Source organism: Artibeus jamaicensis, unplaced genomic scaffold (genome assembly GCF_021234435.1).
Source record: "Artibeus jamaicensis isolate MK-2021 breed Jamaican fruit bat unplaced genomic scaffold, CSHL_Jam_final scaffold_1019, whole genome shotgun sequence".
In the NCBI taxonomy this organism is placed as follows: domain Eukaryota; kingdom Metazoa; phylum Chordata; class Mammalia; order Chiroptera; family Phyllostomidae; genus Artibeus; species Artibeus jamaicensis.
In genome coordinates this window covers 16,104,159-16,129,531 of record NW_026522025.1, presented here as the reverse complement: position 1 = coordinate 16,129,531, position 25,373 = coordinate 16,104,159, and the positions used below count along the sequence as shown (strand labels likewise).

General features: G+C 40.1%; 1 pseudogene; it reads right to left on the bottom strand.

Annotated features, from left to right (window-relative positions):
* Window positions 1–7,306: 7,306 nt before the first annotated feature.
* LOC119050099 (non-histone chromosomal protein HMG-14-like) lies at window positions 7,307–7,604 on the bottom strand (annotated as a pseudogene).
* Window positions 7,605–25,373: the final 17,769 nt, after the last annotated feature.

The following is a 25,373-nucleotide window of genomic DNA, read 5'->3' as shown; positions in this document are numbered from 1 at the left end:
GGAGAGAAACATTGACGTGAGAGAGAAACATGCCCCGATCAGTGATTGGATTGCACCTAGATATGTGCTCTGACTGGGAATTGAACCCACAGCTTTTAAGTGTGTGGGATAACACTCTAACTGACTGAGCCATCTGGCCAGGGCTGATGACCTAATCTATCCTTGTGATCTGGAACTTTCTTTATCTGGTGTCTTACAACCAACACGAAACTTTGCTCCTATTTCCGTGGGATACCCATTTTCCCCCAAGTCTTTTTTGGCATTGTTCCAGCTCTTTTCACTGCTCTGTGGGTCTCAGCTCCATCCCTGCGTAATTGCTCAGATGACCTCCTGCCTGCTCTGAAAAATCTGTCAGCTGTTGCCTGCTGCTCTCTGTCTGTTATCTTTTACTTGCTCCACTGGGTTTTGGGCTGCCCTGTGGACATTGCTGCTGTCCTAGGACTAGATATAGATCTGTTTGTTTTTCTAAGCAGCCTCGTACACTACTAGCATTTTGCTGCCCTCATTTTATTGTCTTTCTTTCTCTTTTCCCTCCTTCCCTGCTTCCGCTTGAGGACAGGAGTGGCAGAAGAGCTCCAGAACTCAGGCAGCCTGGGGAAGCCATTATGCTACAAAAGCCCTTGGAAGTGTCCAAAGCGACAGTGTCCTTCAATTGCAACTGCAAAGAAGCAGGCAGCCTGGCAACTGGCCAGCTAACTCTGGGACAACCCAATCCTCAGATGATATGGACGAACTTAACTTCAATAAAACAGCCAGACCAAGTTAACTATAAATCCTGTGGGGCTGGGACAAGAAAAATGTGTAAAAGGAAGTGTCCTCCTGTTTCCTGTTGTGTGAGTGCCAGGGCAACACTTTGATGTGTTGAGTGCTTTCTTACTGACAGTGGGAAGTGAGGCCACTGCAGGGCTCTTCTTAGAAATTGCCCATGACCCTCCTTGCTTCATTTCCAGCACGCTTCCACTTCATTCCAGCTTCTGCAGAGCTGCTGACCTTTGACCCCTCTTCCAGTTTGCTTCTGGAAACTGCTGTTGGCCCTCCACTCTCTGTGTTTGTACTGCCAGCACTCCCTGGGGATTTTGGCTCTTTCAATTCTTGGCTGCCAGCACCTCACGCTAGTTTTGGCCCCGTTTTGAGCTAACTCCAGGTGCTACAGTCAGGCTTTCCCTCTCTGTCCAGGCCTTCAGAAAATGCCAGGCTTGGGAGATGGGGGTCGTGGGCTGTGGAGGAACACTGTTCGCAAGGAGTATCTGAAGAATGCTTGTCCCTGTGTCGTGGAAATGGGAGATGGGAGAATATTCAAGAAAGAAGCGGAGAGAGGTTTGGAATAAGTTCTTTGCAATATGAGTTTTAAAAAAGAAAAAGATATATGTATTTACAGGGGAAAATTAGAGTATCAGTCAAATGGTTAAGAATATTATAAATCTAAAATTTGTAAAAGTCCTATGAAATAGGGAAAAATATCGAATCACATGTTAGAGCTGAACATGAGAATCATATAAGAATCAGATCTGCGTAAAATGTATTAATAATAATCTAGACCAACTCAGAGGTGGCTTAAACTCTTTAAGGTAAATACTACTCCATGATCAAAAAAGTGAGGCTCTTTGGCCTTACTCTTATTCTTCCACAGACCTATTTTACAGGTATTTTTGAACATCGGCCAAGTACCTGACTCATGCTAGATGCCACGGGAGATATAAAGAAGTAGAACATTTTGTGCACGCCCTCAAGATAGCTAGACACATGAAGTTAGGTTAGGATAAAGAAGCAAGCAGACAAAAAAAAAAGGTGCTGCAAGAGAATATGATTAAGTATTGATTTAATAAATACTAAGTGTCCTCATGAGGAAGCACCATGGGGGCTGGAGAGAAGAAGGTGAGCCTCAAAGGGACCTGATGCACAGGTAAGACAAAAAAAAAAAAGGAATGAGAGAGAGGGAGAGGACACCTCATGCTTCCTGAAAATTTACTCATTACATGTGAAGAACTAGAAGAGCTGTCTCAAGCTAAAATCAACAAAGGATACCTTTGCTATTCAAAACCTTGACAAACATCTGGTTTCTGGTTGTTGGGGTAATGACACAGGTATCCTCTGTTTCAGGTGCTTTATCATGGTACACATCAGGAAGGTGTTTTTCTGGGACCTGGAGAACAAGGATATACTAGGTTCCAGATGCATTCAGCCTCCAATAATAGGGGGCCTCTCAGTGGGTTCATCAATAAAGATGTTTAATTATCTCACAAAACAAGAAGACCACCGTTGCTATAGCTGCCCACTTACATCATGAATAGCTGCCCAAGCTATTTCTTTCACTCTGCCACCTTCCATGGAAAGTTTTTTGCATGCCTTTAGGCTAATTTCCCCATCCGTCATAGGAATGGCAGCTGCAACTCCCATAGAACTGCATTCAAAGCATGAAAAAAGGGGCAGGAGCCAATGATGTCCTCCTTCTGTGGCTCTGTCTTTCCATCTAAGAAGAAAATCTTTGACAGGGGCTCTCCAGCAGATTTCCCTTGAAATCTCATTAGCCAGAATTGAATTACATGTTTAGGTCTAGCCAATTACTGGCAAAGCAACTCACCATTCATCCCTTTGGTCTGGAGATGACCAACTTCCATGAGATAAGAGATCTCTACTCACCCGAATAAAACCACAGTTTTCTTTGGCAGAGAGTGAAGTGGCTGTCGGGGGTGAAGACACAGGGAGGAAAGTCTGCCACATTCCCCAGTGTTAAGGGTCCCTGCCCATGCAGCTCCTTCAATGGCTGCAGCCTCATTTTTCCTTTGCTATAGCTGGCCCCTGATCCTGGCCTTCATTCACAACTCTTCATTTTTTTCCCACTTCTTAAAAATTATTGTTCCTGCATAATGGATCTGATTTATGCAGGAGAGGTAAGAAAATGCCTTGGCCACACCCAATAAAATTCACTTTAAAAACTGTTAAAGTTAGCTATCAGTTTTACAATTCCCCTCCTTAACTAGACTGGCTAAAAATGAACAAACCAATCTCTAGATAACTGCTTTTAGATAATAGGGCTTCTTATGTTGTGATTATTAGTCATTGATTTTTTTCCCTGAATTTCCTACAATAGCGATTTTCAACTTTTTCATCTCCTAGCACCCATAAACTAATTACTAAAATTAATTCAGTGGCACACCAAAAACATATTTTTGCTGATATGACAACAGAATAGGTATAATTCTGATTCATTCACACCAGATGGCTATCATTGTGTTGGCTGTCATCATTTTTTTATTTGACAAGCTAAGAAAAAAAGAGGTCAGTGCCTATTTTAAAAATTCTTCTCCCTTACTGGTGTGGCTTAGTTGGTTGGGCATTGACCTGCAAACTGGAAGGTCACCAGTTTGATTCCCAGTCAGGGCACGTGCCTCGGTTGTGGGTTTGTTTCCAGATGGGGCATGTGCGAGAGGCAAGTGACAGATAGTTCTCTCTCTCATCGATATTTCTCTCCCTCTTCCCCTTTTGTTAAAAATAAATAAAGTCTTAAAAAAATTCCTATGGCACTGGTTGAAAATTGCTGCCCTATGCTAGATTTAAATCTAGAGGGCAGAGTTCACATCTTATACAAGTCTGCCTCCTGAACTCTAGAACTATACAGTCCAATATAGTAGTTACTAGTCACATGTAAGATTATTAAGCATTTGAAATGTGGCTAAAAAGACTGAGGAACTAAATTTTTAATTGTATTAAATTTTAGTTAATTTAAAATTTAAAATCTGATTCAGTTACTGAAAAACTAAGTATGCTTAAAACAATTGAGGTATGTTAATATAGTTTTCCAACTGTAAATTTTTTGAAATCCAAATATAGATTGACCATCTATGAAATCTTGCGTCTGAATTGAGATGTGCTATAAGTGTAAAATACTGTATTCTGGGTTTTGAATACTTAAAACCCAAGTTTTAATGGGAAAAGAATGTAAAAAAATCTCAAATAATTTTTTATAATGGTTGCATGAGGCAGTGGACATATTTGGAAGATATTGGGGGAAGTGAAATATATTAAAGTTAATGTCACCTGTTTCTTTTTACTTTTTCAAAGTCGCTGCTAGAAAATTTTAAATTACATGGGTGGCTTGTATTGTATTTCTCTTGGACAGTGCCGATCTAGTAAGTAGTGATCACTCAAATGTTCATTGACTGAGTGCATGAGTTCAGTGACTTGACCAAGGTCACTTACAAAAAACCCCAACTAAGTCTCAGGTTCCTTTGATCCCACCCCGCTCTTCCCACCACGCCTGGTAGTCTCCTCTATACTACACTGTGCTTCCTGGTCACATTCTCCTGCCCACCTGTAGGACAGAAACGGTCCACGTGGAGGTGAGCTTTGCAAACTGAGGGGAGGGAAGGGCATCTGGGCTGAGTTTCCATAAAGGCAGCGGTTTATAGAAAACAAGAGCCCTCTTTGGAGGAGCAAAGGAAAGGATTTAGGATGCCAAATCTCAGAGGACACATTTGTTTCATAATTTGGTGTTTCGAGGTATCTTTTCTGGGCTCTCCAGTCATTTCATGGTACATTCTCATTCTGAAAGTTCTTTCAGTCAAAGCGCGGTTTTACACTTCTGGGCAGATTTCTTGCCAACCCCCAGGCTCTGGTGACACAAAACAGACAAGAGTAACATAGGCTGTATGCACACACGAGAGGAAGTGCAAGAACTGAGGCCACCCACACTGCTCTCAGCTATCCAGAGAAGCTTGGCACTCTGGTGGCTCAGAGAGCGATTGCTTTGTTAGACCCTGCACCAGAAGATTGGCTGGAACTGCACTGAAACGCTCCCCCAGGCTGTAAAAATTACAGCGCTGCGCTTTTCCCATAAAACGTGCACAAATCCATCTGGGCCTGGGAATCACACACGGAAGTGAGAGCACAGTAATTTCATATTTTCAACTTTAGGTCCTTATGTTCACACTGAAAGTGTCTTAATTTATGGAGGATTTCATTCAATAGACAGACATTCATTCAACAAATACTAATTGACTACCACACTGCGTGTGTCGAGCAATGAGAGGTGCCTGAGATAAAACGATACATACTGTTTTACTGGTCTGCACCCAACATAAATCACTTGTTTAGCTGAGTTATAAATAAAATATGCATGATTTATCTGAACACCAGAAATGAAGAGCAGCACAAATAATTTTTAAAAACATAATCTAAAGATACATCTTTATAGAAAATAACTAGGATTCCTCTGAACCTATTATTATTATTATTATTATTATTTTGCCTCTGACAATGTTATTAAAATAGTTGGTATAATTCTAGGAATTGATTCTAAGGCAATAATGTGATAGGTGGTCAAAGCGTTCCATATATGAGTGGTCACTGCTGTGTTAAAGAGCAAAAAAACCCTCTAAATGTTGAGTAAGAGGTTTGATAAAATTTGGCCCTATCTGTATGATGTCAAACCATTACAAATAAAGTTTTAAAGAATATGTAGTGATATAGGAAATGTTTTCCTTCTATATTAAGGTTTAAAACTTTAAATAAAAAATATACATGGTATATGTTTTCAATTTGGGGGAATATCTATATGGGCTGAGAAAAAAATACTAGAAGGATAATGCAATTAATATTGTATCCCCAGGGTTGAAATCATGCACACTTTTATTTTTTCTTTATATACTATATTTTTTAATGTTCTGCATAATTGTTTACTATTTTTATAATAAGAAAATAATTTTTCTTTTATAATTGTGATTTTACTTGTTTTAAGGTTAAGTACACAGATGTTTCAATTTATGCACAGTTCTCCTTTTTAAAGGATTTTATTTATTTATTTAAAAATTTTTTAAATTAATTTTATTGATTATGCCATTACAGTTGTTCTATTTCCCCACTTCATTCCCCTCCACCCTGCACACCCCTCCCCCACCATTCCCCCCTTTCGTTTATGTCCACGTGTCCACAAGTTCTTTAGATTCTATATTTCCCCTACTATTCTTGCCCTCCCCCCATCTATTTTCTACCTACCATCTATGCTACTTATTTTCTGTACCTTCTCCCCCCTTCTCCTCCTCCCACTCCCCTGTTGCTAACCCTCCATGTGATCTCCATTTCTATGGTTCTGCTCCTGATCTAGCTGTCCTCTTAGTTTGCTTTTGTTTTAGGTGTGGTTCTTAATAACTGTGAGTTTGCTGTTGTTTCACTGTTCACCTTTTTTATCTTCTTTTTCTTAGATAAGTCCCTTTAACATTTCATATAATAAAGGCTTGGTGACAATGAACTCCTTGAACTTGACCTTATCCGAGAGGCATTTTATCTGCCCTTCCATTCTAAATGAAAGCTTTGCTGGATAGAGCAATGGATTTTATTTATTTTTAAGGAGAAGGGATGAGGGGGAGAAAGAGAAGGAGAGAAACATTGATGTGAGAGAGAAACATTGATTGAGCGCCTTTCATGTGCTCCCCCTCCTTCTGGGAACTGAACCTACAACCCAGGCATGTGCCCTGACCGGGATTTGAACCTGCAATCTTTTGCCCTGCAGGACGATGCCTAACTAACAGAACTACTCCAGTCAGGGCTGTACACAATTCTTAATGTACAAACCAAATTCTAAAAATTCTTTAGGTAGTTATGATTCTCTTCTAGACAGTTATTCCAATGACTTTCCAGCTTAAAATTTGCAGGCTAATTTTCCTTCACAGAGTATCAAGTACCAATATCTTCAAATGTTGATATGCTGTTATAGCAAAGTCCCACTGGCTTACGATTAATATCATATACACTATATAATCAAATTTTCAGTCTTTCACAGCACATTAAAAAAAGTTACTAGGAAAACTGAACTACCCCACCAAAGATGTTACAGAGTGCACAGAATTCTGACAGGGAGAGCCAAGATCAAGAAAACAGCTCTACAGAAAACATGGGAATAGAAGTAATTTAAAATGTTCAAGACATATTAAATGCATGACTGACTCCAAATTGCCATTTAGTGTGCTTTGAACTATAGGGGATAAAACTAGTCCCATGTGTAGAATGTTAAGCTGAACCCAACACAATGAAAGCCTCACATACTCAATATCCCACCATTTTCTGGTTGTACCAAAAAACAAACAACCACCAAATGATTTTTACCTCTCAAACAAAACAAAACAAACAAACAAACAAAAAACATTTGCCCTTAAAAAATAGGATGGGATAGAATTCCCTCCTTCTTAAAAATGTTTCTAAGCCTTAAAACAACAACAATAACACTTGCACTTGCAGAGGAGTTGATAAAAAAATTTCCTCTGGATTGTACAAGGAGACAGGGGCGCTTGATGCCGTGTGGTTTATGATACTAATCAGACTTGGCTTCTTGCTGTCCTGCTCTATCTGAGGCTGGACTCTCCTTGTTTTTAGTTTCTTAGTTTTCCACAGGTAGATCCTCTTTAGTTTCCTGGTTGGGCACTTCCACCACTTTGCTTCCTTGTTCCCTTTGTTTGTACTTTTTTTGTCTGCAGATCTATCCTTTCCTGATGTCTTTTTTGGTTTCTTTTCACTTTAGAAGTAGCAGGTTTAGCTGATAACCTCACCGATTTCCTCATGAGCTCCTCCTCCAACACCCCCTTGGTGGAGCTGACCTTCCTCTTTGGCATCCCAAGCTACAAGGACTTGCGACGGTGGTGGTGGATAACCCTAATAATAAAATTTTAAAAGCGATCTGGTGCAGTGGCACTATTTCCCTTTATGAAATTAATTTAAAAATATTTTTGAAGACAAGTGTCACCCTAACATCTCTTCGTTTCCTTCAACACTCATCCCAGATCTGCCACACCTAACTTTTGAAGTGCTTTGTAACATTGTGACAAATTATGTTTATGTCATGTTGCAGTTAAATCCATAGACTTACTTCCTGGTATCACATGAGCTGATACCACTCACTTCCCCAGGTTACTGGGAAGACTGGATGATACAAAGGAAGGCAGTGCTTGGACCATAATGAGCACTCACTAGTGATTCCTGCCCCCTCTGCCTAGATTTACTTTCCTCGCCATTCTCTGCTTTGTACAGTGTTAATTTTTTAAAGATTTTATTTATTTTTAAAGAGGAAAAAGAGGAGAGAAGCATCCATGTATGGTTGCCTCTCTCCTGTCCCCCACTGGGGACCTGTCCCACCACCCAGGCATGTGCCCTGACTGGGAATCCAATCGGCGACTCTTTGGTTCTCAGTCCGTCACTCAGTCCACTGAGCCACACCAGCCAGGGATGTATAGTATTAATTTTTTTAAAGATTTTAGGAATGTCGGGAGAAAAAGAGGGAGAGAAATATCAATGTGTGAGAGAAACATTGACTTGTTGCCTCTCATGCATCCTCCAACTGGGGACCTGGCCACAACCCAGGCACACGCCCTGACTGAGAATCGGACCAGCTATGTTTTGGTTCACAGGCTGGTGGGCAATCCACTGAGTCACACCAGTGAGGGCTAGTGTTAATTTTTTTAATAACAAATAAATCATTCTATTTTTTTATTGTGGTAAAATATATGTGGCATAAAATCACCACTTTAACCATTTTTAAGTGTACGGTTCTTGGTATTAATTGCATTCACATTGTTGTGCAATAACCATCATCATTCATCTCTGGGATTTTTTCATATTCCCAAGCTATTACACTGTACCCCTTAAACACCAACTCCGTATTCCTTTCTCTCCCCAGCCCCTGGCAATTCCCATTCTACATTTGGTTTCTATGAATTGGACTATTCTAGGTACCTCATATAAGTGGAATCATACAATATGAGTATTTGTTCTTTCATAACTAGCTTATTTCACTTAGCATAGTGTCTTCAAGGTGCATCCATGTTGTAGCATGTGTCAAAATCACCTTCCTTTTCAAGGCTAGTGCTCCACTGTATGTGTATAACACATTTTATTTATCCATTTATCTGTCAATGGACACTTTGGTTACAACTACTTTTTGACCATTGTGAATAATGCTGCTATGAACACTGGGGTACAAATATCTGCTTGAGCAATTATTTTCCTTGAAGTAGAGATGGCTGGAGCATATGGTAATTCTATTTTTAACTTTTCAAGGATCTGCCAAAACTGTTTTCATTAGTGGCTGCACTAGTTTACATTTTATAGTGTTGTTTTATTTACTCTTCTTCTCCTTGATTAAGTTGATATCTTCTTAAGAACAAGTGCATTCACTTTTGAATCCCTTGGAGCAACTAGAAAATTGCCTCCAGCATTGTAGATGCTGGATAAATACTTGATGAATGAAAGTTTTTTTCTAGCTTTAAGAATCTTATTTCTATGCTTAGTGTGTTCCTTCTTCTCTTCCTCATTCTTCCCCCAGCCCTCATATACTGTGGTTTAGTAGACCTCTGCTAATTATTTCCTTATCTTTAATCACGTATAACCTTTGGTCAGAAAGCTCCTTCTTCTGGAGCCATCCTGCTGTCAAGAGCATGGCAGTGAAATGAGAAAGGCCTGGCCTTGCAACTGGTTCTGCCACTTGCAATGGCCTTGGACCAAAACTTAGTCACTTTTATGACCTTGGACCAAATTCTAACCTCTTTCAGATATTACTGCTGCAAAATAGAACACTCCTAAGCTTAGTTGCTTAAGACAATAATAATTTTATTATTCCTTAATAGTGAGTCTTACTCCTTGTGAGTCTACCAGGCCAATGCTTTCCTCCATGTGGTATCTGCCGGGGTCAGTCACATGACTGCATTCATCAGTGAGCTTGGCTAGGATTCAGGTGATTATGAAGGCACCACTCCCATGTCTTGCCCTGAGCAGGGGGGGCCAGAATCACTGGGGAATGGATGGGTCTTTCCCTCTTTCTTCTTAGTCTTTTATAAAAACTAGGCCCCTTTTTCTGTGAGGTCTCTGTCTGTCTCAACAGGTTAGTCAGACTTCTTTTTTTTTTTTTTCCAGTTACAGTTGATGTTCAACATCATTTTATATTAGTTTCAGGTGTATAGCGTAATAGTCAGACAATCATATACTTTACCTAGTGTCCAACCAATACTTCCAGAATGCTCCTGGCACCATACATAGTTATTACAATATTGTTGGCTATATTTCTATACTGATGTACTCTATCCCAACGACTACTGGGTAATTACTAATTTGTACTTCTTTCTTTTTGTCCCAGTTTTGTTATCCCCTTCATCCCCCTCCTCCCTGCACCCTACTACCCTCCAGGATTACCCGCCACCACTTAGTTCTTGTCCATTGGTTGTACATATAAATTCTTTGGTCTCTCCATTTCCTATACTATTCTTAATCTCTTAATCCCTTCACCTTTTTCACCTATCACCCTACAACCCTTCTCATCTGGCCACCCTCAGTTTGTTCTCTGTGTCTATGAGTCTTTTCGTTTTGTGTGTTCATTTAAATTGTTCTTTCTTTAGGTTCCAAATATAAGTGAAATCATATATTTGTCATTCTCTAACTGTCTTATTTCACTTAACCTAATATCTTCTAGGTCCATCCATGTTGTTGGAAATGGTAAGACTTCACTCTTTTTTTATGGCCATAAATATTTTATTGTATAGATGTACCACCACACTTTTATCCACTTGTCTATTGATAGACACTTGGGTTGCTTCCGTATCTTGGTTATTGTAAAAAAACAACACTGCAATAAACATAAGGGTGCGTATATCTTTTGATTAGTGTTTTGGATTTCTTTCAGAAGTGAAATTGGTGGGTCATAAGGTAGTCCTGTTTCTAATTTTTTGAGAAACTCCATGTCATTTTCAATAGTGGCTGCACCAATCTGCAATGACACCAACAGTGCATGAGGGTCCATTTTCCCCATATCCTCACCAGCACTGGTTGTTCGTTGATTTATTGATAAGAGCCATTCAGACAGGTGTGAAAGGATATCTCAGTGTGCTTTTAATGTGCATTTCTCTGGTGCAAATTGAGCATCTTTTCATATGTCTATTGGTTATCTGTAAGTTCTCTTAGGAGAAGTGTCTTCTCTCTATTTTTTAATGAAATTGTTTGGGGTTTTTTTCTTTTTTTTGATGTTGAGTTGTATGAGTTCTTTATAAATTTTGAATATTAACCCCTTATCAGATTTGTCATTGGTGAATATCTCTCCCCATTCAGTAGGTTGTCTTTTCTTTTTGTTGATTGTTTCTGTTGCTGTGAAAAATTTTTTAGTTAGTTAGTAGTCTAATTTGTTTATTTTTTCTTTTGTTTTTCTTGTCCAAGAATCTATATTAGAAAAAATATTACTAAGAAAAATGGTAGAGAGTTTATTGCCTATATTTTCACATAGGAGTTATATGGTTTGGGTTCTTACATTGTTTCTAATCCGTTTTGAGTTTATTTATATATGGCATAAAAAAGTGATCTAATTTTTTGCCCATGTGTCTATCCAGTTTTCCAACACCATTTATTGACAAGACTGTCTTTCCTTCATTGTATTTCTTGTCTTCTTTGTCACATTTTAATTGACAATATAGGCAAAGGTTTATTTCTGGGCTCTCTATTCTGTTCTATTGATCTATGTATCTTTTCTTTTGATTATTATAGGCTTGTAGTATAGTTTGATATGAAGTAGAATAATGCCTCCAACTTTTTTTCCTTAACATTGCTATGGCTATTTTGGGTCTTTTGTGGTTCCATGAATTTTAGGACTATTTGTTCTAGTTCTTTAAGAAATACCATTGGTAGTTTGGTAGGCATTGCATTAAGTCTAGAGATTGCTTTGGGTAGTATGGACATTTAAATAATGTTAATTCTTCCTATCCATGATCACAGTATATACTCTTATTTATTTGTGTCTTCTTGAAACTCATTTTTCAATATCTTATATTTTTTTGAGCACAGTTTTTTTCCCTTCTTGGTTAAATTTATTCCTAGGTATTATTATGCAGTTCTAAACTGGATTGGTTTTCCAATTTCTCTTTCTGATAGTTCATTATTAGTGTATAAAATGTGTAATTGAGTTCTGAATATTAACTTTGTGTCCCACTACATTACTGAATTCATTTATCAGTTCTGATAGTTTTTTTTGTGGAATCTTTAGGGTTCTCTGTGTATAATATCATGTCATCTGCAAAAGAATGACAATTTTGCTTCTTTCTTTCCAATTTGGATTCCTTTTATTTCTTTTTCTTGTCTGAGTGCTATGGCTAGGATTGCAATACTATGTTGAATGAAAGTGGTAAAAGTGGGCAACCTTGTCTTGTTCCTGATTTTAAGAGAAACACTTTTAGTTTTTTGCCATTAAGTTTGATATTAGTTGTGGGTCTGTCACATACGGCTTTTATTATTTTGAGATAAGTTTCCTGTACTCCCACCTTGCTGAGAATTTTTATCATAAATGGATGCTGTATTTTGTCAAATGCTCTTTCTGCATCTATTGATATGATTGTATAATTTTCATCCTACGTTTTATGTGGTATATCATATTAATTGATTTGCAGATATTGGACCAAATTTATACCCAGTAATAAAGCTCATTTGTTAATGGTGTATGATCTTTTTTTAATGTATTGATAATTTTGTTTGCTAATATTTTGTTCAGGGTTTTTGCAACTATGTTTACCAGGGATATTGGCCTATAATTTTCTTTTTTTGTAATGCCTTTGTCTGGTTTTGGAAACAGGATAATGAGGGCCTAGTAAAATAACTCTGGAAGCCTTCTTGCCTCTTGAAATTTTTTGGAATAGTTTGAAAAGGATAGGTGTTAAATCTTCTTTGAATATATGGTAAAAATTAATCTGTAAAGCTATTTAGTCCAGGTCTTTTGTTTGTTGGGAGGTTTTTAAAATTTTTTTTTGTTACTGATTAGATTTGTTGGTAGTAATCAGTCAGTTCAGATTTTGTGTTTCTTCTTGATTTAATCTTGGAAAATTGTATGTTTCTAGGAATTTATCCATTTCTTCCAGATTGTTCAATTTGTTGGCATGTAATTTTTCATAGTATTGTTTTATAATCCTTTGTATTTCTGTAGTGTCAGTTGTCACCTCTCCTCTTTAATTTCTGATTTTATTTACTTAGATCCTCTCTTAGGCTTCTTTACATGGCAATTGGCTTCCAAGAGAATAAAAATGTAAATTGAGAGTCATATTAGGACATAGGCCAGAATGAGCCCAGTATCACCTCCATTTATTCTAGTGTTGCAAGAAACCACAGGTCAGCTGAGACTTAACAGAGGGGAAATAGACTTAATACTTGGTGGGAGAAAGGGCATGTGCATTCTAGGATGGGAAGAACTGGTGTGGCCATATTTACAGACAATGTAAATCTCTAAGGATCCACCATCTCTAAGGCTCTGTTTCCCACTTGTAATAACAGTAGCTATCTTTATAACATTGAAGATTCAATGTGATAATGCACATAAGATGTGCACTAATCATGACTCCAATCATTATTACTGCTATTGTTATTTTATTCCAATTAGGATGGAAGTTGTTCGGGCTCATTCTTAAATTCACTTCTCTTCTCTTTATTTATTCCATGAGATCAATACCATGCTAATCATCACCCCAGAGAGAACTGGAATAAACACAAAAAAACCCTGTTCTTCCTGGCACAAGCTGGGGCTGGCGTTCCCGGGGAGTCCTCAGGGTTTTGCAGTCCACATACCTGCTTTGCACTTGCCTGGTGAGGTGTGGCTCTTGGAGTGAAAGGTCATCACTGTGCTTTGGGATCAACTTCAAAATCCCAAGAGCTTCCTGATATGTGTTTCTTTATGAAATCACATTGTGCTTCTGGAACACTTTAACACCTTCTCTCTTTGAACTTCAAAATTTCTTTATGTACTTTTGTGAAAGAAAAATTTAAAAGAAAACAGAGGATAGCATAAAATGTACTCACTTCTTAACTCAGATATTTAAAGAAAATGTAATTTTCATGCTGATCTGGTCTTTCTCACCAAATTGTATCTAATGGTGAATGGGAGGGAAGATTTGCTCAAAAGTCAATCTGATTTCAAGAGTAGTCTAACCAATTATTTAAACAGTTCCTTTCAGATGGTATCACGTCTTTTAGATGAAATGTTAGGTTTCATATTCTTTACACCTCCTGGTTTCCCCACTGCAATGCTCTCTCTGTGTAAGGAGGATGATATAGCTTTTGATGCTTCCCAGGCTAATGGAAGGGCTAGAGTCCTTGGGGCCATGTCCTGTCCTTCCTCCAGTCTCCCGGGTGATGCCCTCCTCTACCTTCTTGCTGTTGCCCTGAAGACATTGGCAGCTGAAGTCTGAGGCTAATAACTAGTCATTTTATCACTCTGGGTTTTGGTAGCACTCCTAGTAGTGCTGCTGGCCTGATTCCATCCCAGCTGAGTTCCTGTGGGTGCTGCGGCCACTCCGAGGCCTCTCCATGGCTCCCAGGCTATCCTAACTCAGTCCATCAGCTCTGCAGCCCTCTCTCACCAGTACAGCAACCTCTCTAGCATCAGCCCCTTCTGGACCTAGCCACGCTCTGGTTGACCACACTGCCATCCTGTCACATCATCCTTTAGAAGGTTTTACTCTCACGAGTAATGCCTTGGTGAACATATGGTGTATGTGTAGTTATTTCCAGGAACAGATACAGAGGAGTGGAAGTATAGGATTATAGGTTAGATACATTTTTATATTTCAAGGTAGCCCCCCCTTTTTTAACCTCCGAAGTCACTATTACAAATGTATACTTTATTTTTGCACACCCATGTTAGTTTTCAACATTACCAAACTTTATCAAGTTGGCTAATATGATGATTGTGAAAAAGATATTTTAGTATTCCTAAGTATTTTTTCGTTTCTTGACCATGTCAATTCTGTTCATAAATTTCCTGCTCATATCTTGGACTTCTTTTTTTTTTAAATCAAGTTTTTGTCTTTTTTCTTATGGATTTATACATCTGAATGTCTAGTCAGCTTGGGCTGCCACACAGAATACTTTTGACGAGGTAGTTCATGCAACAGAAATGTATCTCCTCATGGTCCTGGAGTCCGGAAAGTCTGAGCTTAAGGCAACTTCCAGCTGGCGGTCTGGTGAGAACTCTTCCTGGGGCTGCAGATGAAGTCTTTTTTCTGTGTCCTCACATGGCCTTTCCTCCATGTGTGGTGTGTGGAGAGTGAATGGGTCTCTCTTAATGTTCTTATAAAGCCACCAGTCCTACAGACTATGCTCATTTAACCTTAATTACCTCCTGAAAGCTTTATCTCCACACAATATCACATTGGGGCTTAGAGCTTCAAAATATTAATTTTGGTGGAGACACATCTCAGTTCATAGCACCAGGGCACTATTCTTTAGCTTGTTTTTTTAAATTTGCATGTATCTATCTGTACGCGTTTGTGTGTACACATATATAAACATATACATATACATATACTGCATTTTCTCCTAGACCATAAATTGCCTTTTAATTTTGTTAATCATGTCTTTTGTCATAAAGAAGTTTATAGGTTTTGATGTGCCAAATTTGCTCATCTTTTTCTTTACGCTTTTTTATTTCTAGGGTTTAAGAAGTCCTTCTATACCCAAGGTCATAAAATATTATTTGTTCTTTCATATTTTAGTGGGAAAAAAACTTGCTTGTAGCCTTTTGAGCCTGATGCCCTTGCAGGAGCAGGAAGGAGATGCATCTCTAATTAATGGTTCCGTTTCTTTCATGGTTGTTGGTTTAGCTCTTTCTATTTCTTCTTGGAAAAATTTTGGTTTTTTAAAAACATTTTTATAGAAAATCACTTATTTCTTCTGGGTCTTAAATTCATTGGTATAAAGTTGTTCATTCATTCTCTTCTAAAATCATTCTTTACATGTGTACATCTGCCCCTTTTCATATCGCCTATTAACTATTTTCTCTTTTTTATTAATTATTGTAGCCAAATAATTTTTACCTTAAAAGAGCAAACCTGTGGTTTGATTAATTTCACTGAGTTTATTCTCTATTTCATTAATTTCTGTTTCTATATTTATTAATTCATTTCTTACTACTTACTTTGGCTTTCATTTTTTTTCTTTTTAATTTTATGTTCTAATAAATAAGTGTAAGGCTAACATTTTCTTCGGAAAATTGTTTTGGCCATATCCCATTGGTTTTGATGTGGGCTATTTTCATTGTGGTCCAGTTCCAAGTAGTTTACTTCCTCTTTAAACCGGGGGAGCTTTAGAAATATGTGTTTATATTTTAGAAGTATAGACTTTCTTTGGCTCCCTGTTTGTTAATTTTTTAATTTATTGAATTCCGGTCAATGAATGTGGCCTGTATAATATCAATTTTTTGAAATGTTTTGCTATTAGAGCAGAGCCAAATTTGGTGAGTTCGCATGTATGCTTTTAAGTAAAAAAAAAAAAAAGGGCTTACTATTGCGTTATTTTTATCTTCTGGTGTTGTCATAACTTCTGATAGGCAATAATTTAGTTGCATTTAATAGCAAAACTATCAATGACTCATTTACTCACTAGATACTTGTTGAGTGTCTGTAGCTCTAAGCACCGTCAGCTTTGGGGGACACAAATGAGTTGATAGCCTTGTGGGAGAAGCAGACACGGATCACACAATCCCATTAGTGAAACAATGGGCTGAAGGAAAAACACTTGATTCTGTGAATGCATATCACAAAAGATCCCATCCCAGAGAAATTTAAAGAGAGATCGGAAAGGGGAGTAAAAATTAACTAGGAATAGGGCTAGGAAGGGAGGAGAAGAGCTTTGCCGGCAGAAGAGCATGTGGCGAGGCCCTTTGTGCACTGTGGGCGAGGTGCCCAGGGGCCTGATGCAGGCCAGTGCGGCTGAACACCCCAAGCAGCTTGTTCATGGTGCTGGCTCAAACTGGGAAGAGCTGTGTGTAGGGGTGAGGGAGAGGGGTTCACACCTTGTAAGACCTTCTAAAGAATTTTTATCTTTATTTAAGAAAAATGAGAAGCCATTAAAAGAATTTAGGATCATATTTGTGGTTTTAAAAGATAACTTGAAGAGAAACTTGTAACATTTGTTTCAGGGAGTATTTTTATTCCTTGACATTGTACATATGAAGAACCTACTTCCCTTCTTGCCCCCTACCTTTAGTGAGGTTGAACTAAATATGTTTTAAAAAAATAATCACCCTGTGTATTTTTTATTAGAAGGCTACAAATCACCCTGCATGTTTGGAGCCAAGCCTGCTGATGGTAGGTTATAATAATAATGATAATGACATAACATGGATGACACCTGTCATTTTTTGAGCATTTACTGTGTGCTAGCTCTGTGTTGGACTCTACAAGTTTTATTTTACTTAATCTTCACAACTAACTTAAGAGATTTTTTTTAAACCACACCTGTCAATCACTGTCTGCCACCCCTTGGAAGAGAAACTCCTATGCCTACCACCTCAGCTGAATAGGGGCTGCTTCCAGTGGCTCTGATTTGTCCAATGTGACTGTCCTTAAACACATGCATGTGTGCATGTACACGCCCCTCTGATTAGATCAGGGGTGGCACCAGCCACCAATCCATTGGCCAGTTGGCAGTTTTTAGGGTATCATAACAGAAAAAAGCCTCATCCAAATAGATTCTTGCTTTTAGAAATTCCAAGTTAGGATATCTAAGAGAAATTCGTTAATTGCAGAAATGAAAGTTGAAAGTGGAGAGACTAAAGAAGCAGCGGTGGGTCTGAGTGTGTTGAGGGCAGAAGTCAGTGAAAAGTACAAGTAAGCAGAAGCAACGAGGCAAAGAAAAGATATGTGGGGGAAGATGGGGAGGCTGGTTCAGAGAGAGAAGAGAAGCAGAATCAAGAAGACAACTCTTGGAGAGTAGCTGATGGACACTTAAAAAGAAATCCTCACATTCATGCTCCTGGACCTACTTCCAGCCTCTGAAAGTCCAGTCACGGGGTGGTTCCTACTCTTCACTTTGCATGAGATGCCTGTCTCCATTATTGGCTTTACCAGAAGCTTATTATAGTGTCTAAAGGAATCACTGCTCCATGCCACATAAGCATTCCTATGTGTGGATGAAGACCCAGAGGCTCAGAGAGGTTAAGTAACTGTCCAAACTGACACAGCAAATAAAACAGAAATTCAAACTCAGATTAGGGTGACTATGAAGCCCTTGTCCTTAGGCATACTATGAATATTACAGCAGCAAAAATTATCTGCTCAGAAATATTTGCTCAGACCTTTAGCTTTTCTTTCTTTTTTTTTGCTAGAAGATTGATTTTTTAATTTTTTTATTTTAAATTTATTTTTTTATTGATTATGCTGTTACAGTTGTTCTATTCCCCCCTTCATTCCCCTCCACTCTAGCCCCCCTTTCCCCACCATTACCCCCCTTTAGTTTATGACCATGTGTCTCAAGTTCTTTAGATTCTATATTTCCCATACTATTCTTGGCCACCCCCATCTATTTTCTATCTACTGTCTATGCTACTTATTTTCTGTACCTTCTCCACCCTTCTCCTCCTCCCACTCCCCTGTTGCTAACCCTCCTTGAGATCTTCATTTCTATGTTTCTACTCCTGATCTAGCTGTCCTTTTAGTTTGCTTTTGTTTTAGGTGTGGTTGTTAATAACTGTGAGCTTGTTGTCCTTTCACTGTTCATGTTTTTTTAAACTTCTTTTTCTTAGATAAGTCCCTTTAACATTTCATATAATAAGGGCTTTGTGATGATGAACTCTTTGAATTTGATCTTATCTGAGAAGCACTCTATCTGTCCTTCCATTCTAAATGAAAGCTTTGCTGGATAGAGCAATCTTGGTTGTAGGTCTTTAGATTTCATGACTTGGAATACCTCTTTCCAGCCCCTTCTTGCCTGTAAGGTCTCTTTTGAGAAATCCTCTGACAGTTTGATGGGGACTCCTTTGTAGGTGACTGTCCCCTTATGTCTTGCTGCTTCTAGAATTCTCTCCTTCATTTTAATTTTGGCTAATATAATTATGATGTGCCTTGGTGTGTTTCTTCTTGGGTCCAACTTCTTTGGGACTCTCTGAGCTTCCTGGAGTTCCTGGAAGTCTATTTCCTTTGCCAGATTGGGGAAATTCTCCTTTATTATTTGGTCAAATAAGTTTTCCACTGGTGGCTGTGCCTTTCCCCCTTCTGGTACCCCTATAATTCGGATGTTGGAGCGTTTAAAGATGTCCTGGAGGTTCCTAAGACTCTCCTCATTTTTTTGAATTCTTGCTTCTTGACTCTTTTCTGTTTGGCCATTATTTGCTTTCTTCTGGTCCACTCCATTGATTTGAGTCCCAGTTTCCTTTTCATTGCTATTGGTTTCCTGTGCAATTCCATTCATTTCAATTAGTTTCTCCTTTGTATGTTTGTCTAATTTGTGGCTATAATCAACCAGTTCTGTGAGGATCCTGATCACCAGTGTTTTAAACTGTGCATCTGAGAGTTTTGCTATTTCTTCATCGCTTAGATTTATAGGCTCTGGGGCTTTGAGATCTTCTTGAGCCATTTTTGGTCTGTTTGCGCCCGTTAAGTATGAGGAGCGGAGCCCTGGACTCCCAGGTTGCTGGGTTGTGATGCTGTATGTGGAGGCGTGGTCAGAGCAGGGAAATGGTGGCCCCCTCTGCTGTTTCTAGCAGCTGGGTGAAGAGCAGAGCCTTAGGTTGTTCACCGGGGCAGGGCCACTTAGGTCACTGGATTATGATGCTGTATGTGGAGGCGGGGTTAGAGCGGGGAGATGGCGGCGCCTTCTGCCGCCGCTTGCTGCTGGGGCTGCTGGCCCTCGTCCAATGGCCCACTCCCTGGCTTGTCTATCCACACACGAATGTGCAACCACAGTCAACCCGCAGCCCTGCTCCCTCGCTGTTTCCCTGAGGTCACTAGCTGAGTTGCCCACCAGGTCCAACCCTGCGCCTGGATTCCGCGCGCCTGAGTCTGTCTGACCGAGTTTTCCTGCGCAACCCCGCTCTGCCAGCTGCTGGTTTCGCCCCTCTTACTGGTCAGGCTGAAGAATTTATTGTTATCAGACTTCCGAAAAGTTTAATTTTCTGTGTTCTGACTGTGTTTTCTGTTGCTATGATTTAGTTGTCTCTAAACTTGGTTGTGTGCGGAAGCACGGCAGCTCCACCTATGCCTCCATCTTGGCGGAAGTCCCTTTAGCTTTTCTTATCATGAAAATATACACAGGGGACACACAACGTTGAAATTAGTAAACCAAGTGACTTGGCATTATGGGCCTGTTGTTAAGGATTATGGCTTAACCATATTTAACATAAGAGGATCGTTGCCTCTGAGTATACTGAAGAAAAGCAGTGTTTTGACCTAGTCATTTATTTGTGGGGAGGGGATAAGTTGGGACAGAGACATGTGAAGAGATAGGTTCATCTCTTTTCTTTTTTATTCTTTTCTTCATTCTCTTTAAAATTCTTTTTTAAATATTTTTTGGTGATCATGCTATTACAGTTATTCCAATTTTTCCCCTTTTGTCCCCCTCCACCCACTACCCACTACCCTCTACTCCCTCAGGCTATCTCCACACCATTGTTCATGCCCATGGGTTATGTATATAAGTTCTTTGGCTATTCCATTTCCTATACTGTGCTTTACATCCCCGTGGCTATTTGTTCTTCTTAATCCCCTCACCTTTTCACCCATTTCCCCAAACCCCCCTCCCATCTGGCAACCATCAAAATGCTCTCCCTATCCACGATTCTGTCTCTGTTCTTGTTTGCTTAGTTTGTTTTTTAGATTCGGTTGTTGATAGATATGTATTTATTGCCATTTTATTGTTCATAGTTTATTTTTCTTCTTTTTCTTAAATAAGTCCCTTTAACATTTCACGTAATAATGATTTGGTGATGATGAACTTCTGCAGTTTTTTCTTGTCTGGAAAGCATTTCATCAGTTCTTTGATTCTAAATGATAGCTTTGCTGGGTAGAGCAATCTTGGCTGTAGATCCCTGTTTTCATGACTTTGAATATTTCTCACTAGTCCCTTCTAGCCTGCAAAGTTTCATTTGATAAATCAGCTGACAGTCTTATGGGGATGCCCCTGTAGGTACCTAACTGCTTTTCTCTTGCTGTATTTAAGATTCTCTCTTTATCTTTAGACTTTGGCATTTTAATTATGGTGTGTTTTAGAGTGGGTCTCCTTGTACCCATTTTGTTTGGGACTCTGTGTGCTTTCTGGACTTGTGTGTCTATTTCCTTCACCAAATTACTGATGTCTTCTTTCTTTTATTTTTTCAAATATATTTCCAATTTCTTGCTCCTCTTCTCCTTCTGGCACCCCTATGATGCAAACCTTGGAACACTTGAAGTTGTTTCAGAGGCTGCTTACACTATCCTCATTTTTGGGGATTCTTTCTTCTTGTTGTTGTTTTGCTCAGTTGTTTTTTGCTTCCTTATGTTCCAAATCACTTATTTTATTCTTGGCTTCATCCACTCTACTGTTTCCCTATAAAATGTTCTTTATTTCAAGGTCCTCACTAAATTCCTTGAGCATCTTTATAACCAGTGTTTTAAATTCTGCATCTGATAGATTGCTTATCTCTATTTTGTTTAGTTCTTTTTCTGGAGTTTTAATTTTTTTTTCATTTGGGCCAGGTGTTTTTGTATCCTCATTTTGGCAGCCTCCCTGTGTTTGTTTCTATGTATTAGGTAGAGCTTTAGGCCTTGTCTTAGTAGTGTGGCCTAAAGTAGTAGGTATCCTGTAAGGTGCAGTGGCACAGCCTCCCCTATCACCTAAGTTGGGTACTCGAGGTGCACCCTCTGTGTGGGCTGAGTATACCTTCCTCTTGAGGTTGAACCTTGATTGCTGTTGGCAGGCCAATGAGAGGGATTTACCCAGGCCAGTCAGCTTCAAAGACTGGCTGTGACTACTGACCACCAGCTTCTACCTTCTGTTGAGGATTAGCTGTGCAAGGGCAGTGAGGTGATGCTCTGACATGGTCTGTAGCTGTCCATTGGATGTGCAGGCTCTGATATTTCCCAGGTGGTGCGGGCCAAGGTCAGTCACCACCTGTGTTCTGCCCAGGACCAACCTTCCTGAGCTACAGAGTAGTCTGAGATGGCTGCTACTTGTGCTGGGCTTGGAGATTCCCAGGCAAAGCCAAACTGTGAATGAAGGCTAGCTGCTGCTAGCACCAGGCCTGGGGCCAATTAGAAAGAGGTATGGCAGCTGGGGACTCGTTAAGGCTGGCTGTTGCTTGTTTGAGAGGATTTAGAAAGTTGTGAAGCATGAGCCAAGACCAGGCATTCATATGGAAAAGTCAGTTAACAGTTTAGGTTGGCCTGTAAGTTGGGTGAAATGGAGTCTTAGGGGATCTCCAGTGAGGACAAACGGTGTTAGCCAGGTTGCTGGAGTCTCAGATATGGCACCAAATTGCCAGCTCTTTGATTCTGTTGTGGGGAGGGATAATGGTCTCTGAAAGGGGCAATGGCCTAGAAAGGGACGATGGACTCTGCCCACCTTGTTATCTGAGAAAAAACTGTCCCCCAGCTCTCACCTTGGTGCTAGCTAGACACTTCTGTTCTTCCTGTATGCCACTGGTGCCTTTTCAGCTGCAACCCTAGTGCTGAAGCTCAGAGGGAATGAGTCTGAGTAAGTCCATGTGTGGACTCAGTCTTAAAGACTGAGTAAGTCTTTAAGAGGAACTGCTTAGGAATCCAGCACTTCCATTTACTCAATCCCTGCTGGTTTTTGCAGCCGAAAGTTATGAGGACTTGTCTTCCTGGCACTGGAACCCTGGACTGCGGGGCCTGATGTGGGGCTGGGACTCCTCACTTCCAAGATATTCCTCCTGTATTTTTATCCATCACACATGGATGTGGGACTAGCCTGTTCTGCATCTTTACCCCTCCTACCTGTATGGATGCATGTGGTTTGTTTAATTCCATAGTTGTCAGACTTCCATCCAACTTGATTTCTGATAGTTCTAAGTGACGGTTCTATATTTTAGTTGTAATTTTGGTGTGGTTGTGCAAGGAGGCAAGCTGTGTTTTTTGTTTCATAATTACTCTTTCAGCAGTTGGTTAGAACCTTGCACTTCTGGGACCTGATTATCCATTTACCCAGGGAATGGCCCTGGGTGAACTGGATCATGCAAAAGAAACAGAGTGAGGTGCCTGATCAAGCCTAATTGTGGTCCAGTACGTAATAGAACATTCTCTTCCTTGTAAAAGGTTTTTTGGGTAAACTGGCAAGGGGAGCGAATCCCAAACAAAATTTATGAGTGCCTAGTAAGTGTGCGGCCTCATGCCAGGGATAGCACAAAGGTCAAAGTCATAGATCCTCCAGGCCTGAGGTAAGTCACCTTCACTGTGGCCCAGCAGGAAATCTCTGAGGCTATAGCCTTCTGGTAAACCAATAACCCTTTTTCTCCCAAGACATTTCTCACATGTGCACTGACCAACCACCTCTCCAGATTGTTCCAAATCCTTTGCTGAGAGCAGTGGAGATTCTCCTCTTTTTTTGTCCCTTCCCGAGCCTCCCTTATAGGTCCTGAGTAAATTGCAGCTGAAGACATTTCCTTTCCTAACCTTTGCCAAACCACCTTTTACCTAATTCCTTGTGTTTTCCCCTGTCGACAGGGGGCATGCCTATGACCCAGAGACCAAATAGACTCACAAAGGCAAGACAGATTGGGAAAGTCACAGTGGGACACAGCAAGCAGCAGTTGCATGTCCCTTGAGGGTTGACCAATGAACAGAGTCTGAGTCCAGTGACAAATACCAAAATCAAGCCTTGCAGATGCTCTTGTGTCCATCTTCACTCTTCTTCCTTATCCATGGTCCACTGCACTATTACTTAGATTTTTTAAAAATTCACTTATTAACTTAAATAAAACTTCAGGTATCAGTATAGTAAAAATTGAGGATAGCTTATCAAAAATAAAGAAGGAGCCCTGGCTGGCATAGCTCAGTGGATTGAGCACGGGCTGCAAATCAAAGGGTTGCTGGTTCGATTCCTAGTCCGGGCACATGCCTGGGTTGTGGGCCAGGTCCCCAGTGGGGGGCGCATGAGAGGCAACCAACCACACATTGATGTTTCTCTTTCTCTCTCCCTTCCCCCCTCTCTAAAAATAATAAATAAAATCTTTAAAAAATAAATAAAGAAGGAAGACTTGCCCTGGCTGGATGGCTCCATTGGTTGGAGCATTCTCCCATACACCAAGAGGTTTTGGGTTTGATTCCCCATCAGGGCACATGCCCTAGTTGTGGGTTCAAGCCCCATTTGGGGTGCAAACAACTGATTGATGTTTCTCTCTCACATCAGTGTTTTTTTTCTCTCTTTCCTCCCCTTCCTCTCTCTCTAACATCAATTTTTTAAAAGTTAAAAAAAAAAGAAGGAGCCTTAAAAATAGCTTTAACTATTAAGTTAAAAGTTGCCCATGATTGTGTCACCTAAAATCATAGTTCTCTGCCATCAGGGAGTGCCTGCCTGACCTTGAACTGCATTGGGCCGGACTACCTGGGCCTGTAAGGTCAGCCCTGCACGTGGTTCCTGTTTCCACCTACTGTGGTTGAGAGACCCACAGGGAGGTGACTTAAGCTATCTGAGCCTGTTTTCTTCCCTGTCAACGGGGACAAAAATAGTGCCTGTTTTGTAGGGGTATTGCAAAGATCAGATGAAATATTGCAACGAAAGCGCTTAGTACAAAACCTGGCAAGTATTACATACTCCATAAATGCGTCTATTTTTTCCAGAGTTCTCCCCATAAGTGCCCTTGTGATTTTCAGATCATCCATCACGTGTTTGTTTGGGAACTAAGGTTTTCATGAGTAAGACTAAACTTCAACTTTAAACAGAAGGCATGTAAGTTAAAAACAGTAAGAAAGATATATTTATAGTACTATTATTGCTAAGGATGAGAAACAGTAAACTGGAACAGTGGTTCCAGTTTAAATGAGGTTCAATTAGCCAAGATTAAGGGAGATCCAGGGATACCTCCAACAGAAGGTGTTGCCAGGTCCTCCTGAGCACAAGACTCCTCACCCAAACAGTTCTCGGGGTGGGGGGGGTCATGGTAGATTCTTGGCAGCACAGGCTAGAAGCAAGTCAGGTGTGTTTGAGTCCAGAGTCCAGAGTCCTCAGCCTCACTTGGCACAACCTCAGGCACAGGTCTGGGCTTCAGAGCAGCCCAGCGCAGGCCAGAGGCATGGCTCTCTGCAGTCAGGGTGCCTCTCAGGCCAGGTCAGGGGTGCACATGTGTGGCCAGTCCCCAACCTCCAGCACAGCCGCTTCCAGGCCCTCTGCCACAGAATTTTCCCAAGTGAAACATCCCTTTTTGTACCACATAGCTCTGGCCGCCTTGACCTCCTTTCGCTTTTAACCACTTCCTTTCTTTCTCAATAGCAGCTTCCCTTTACAGGCACTGGGCTTCTTTACAAAGTCACTTTACCCGTCTTCCAGGGCACTCATCTGCCTTTCTTCCCACCCGCCTCATTCTGTCTGTCTTTTCCTTTCTATGTCATCTTTCCTTCTCCTTCCCTTCCTCCAACTGTTCCTCACCCCCTCTTTTGTTC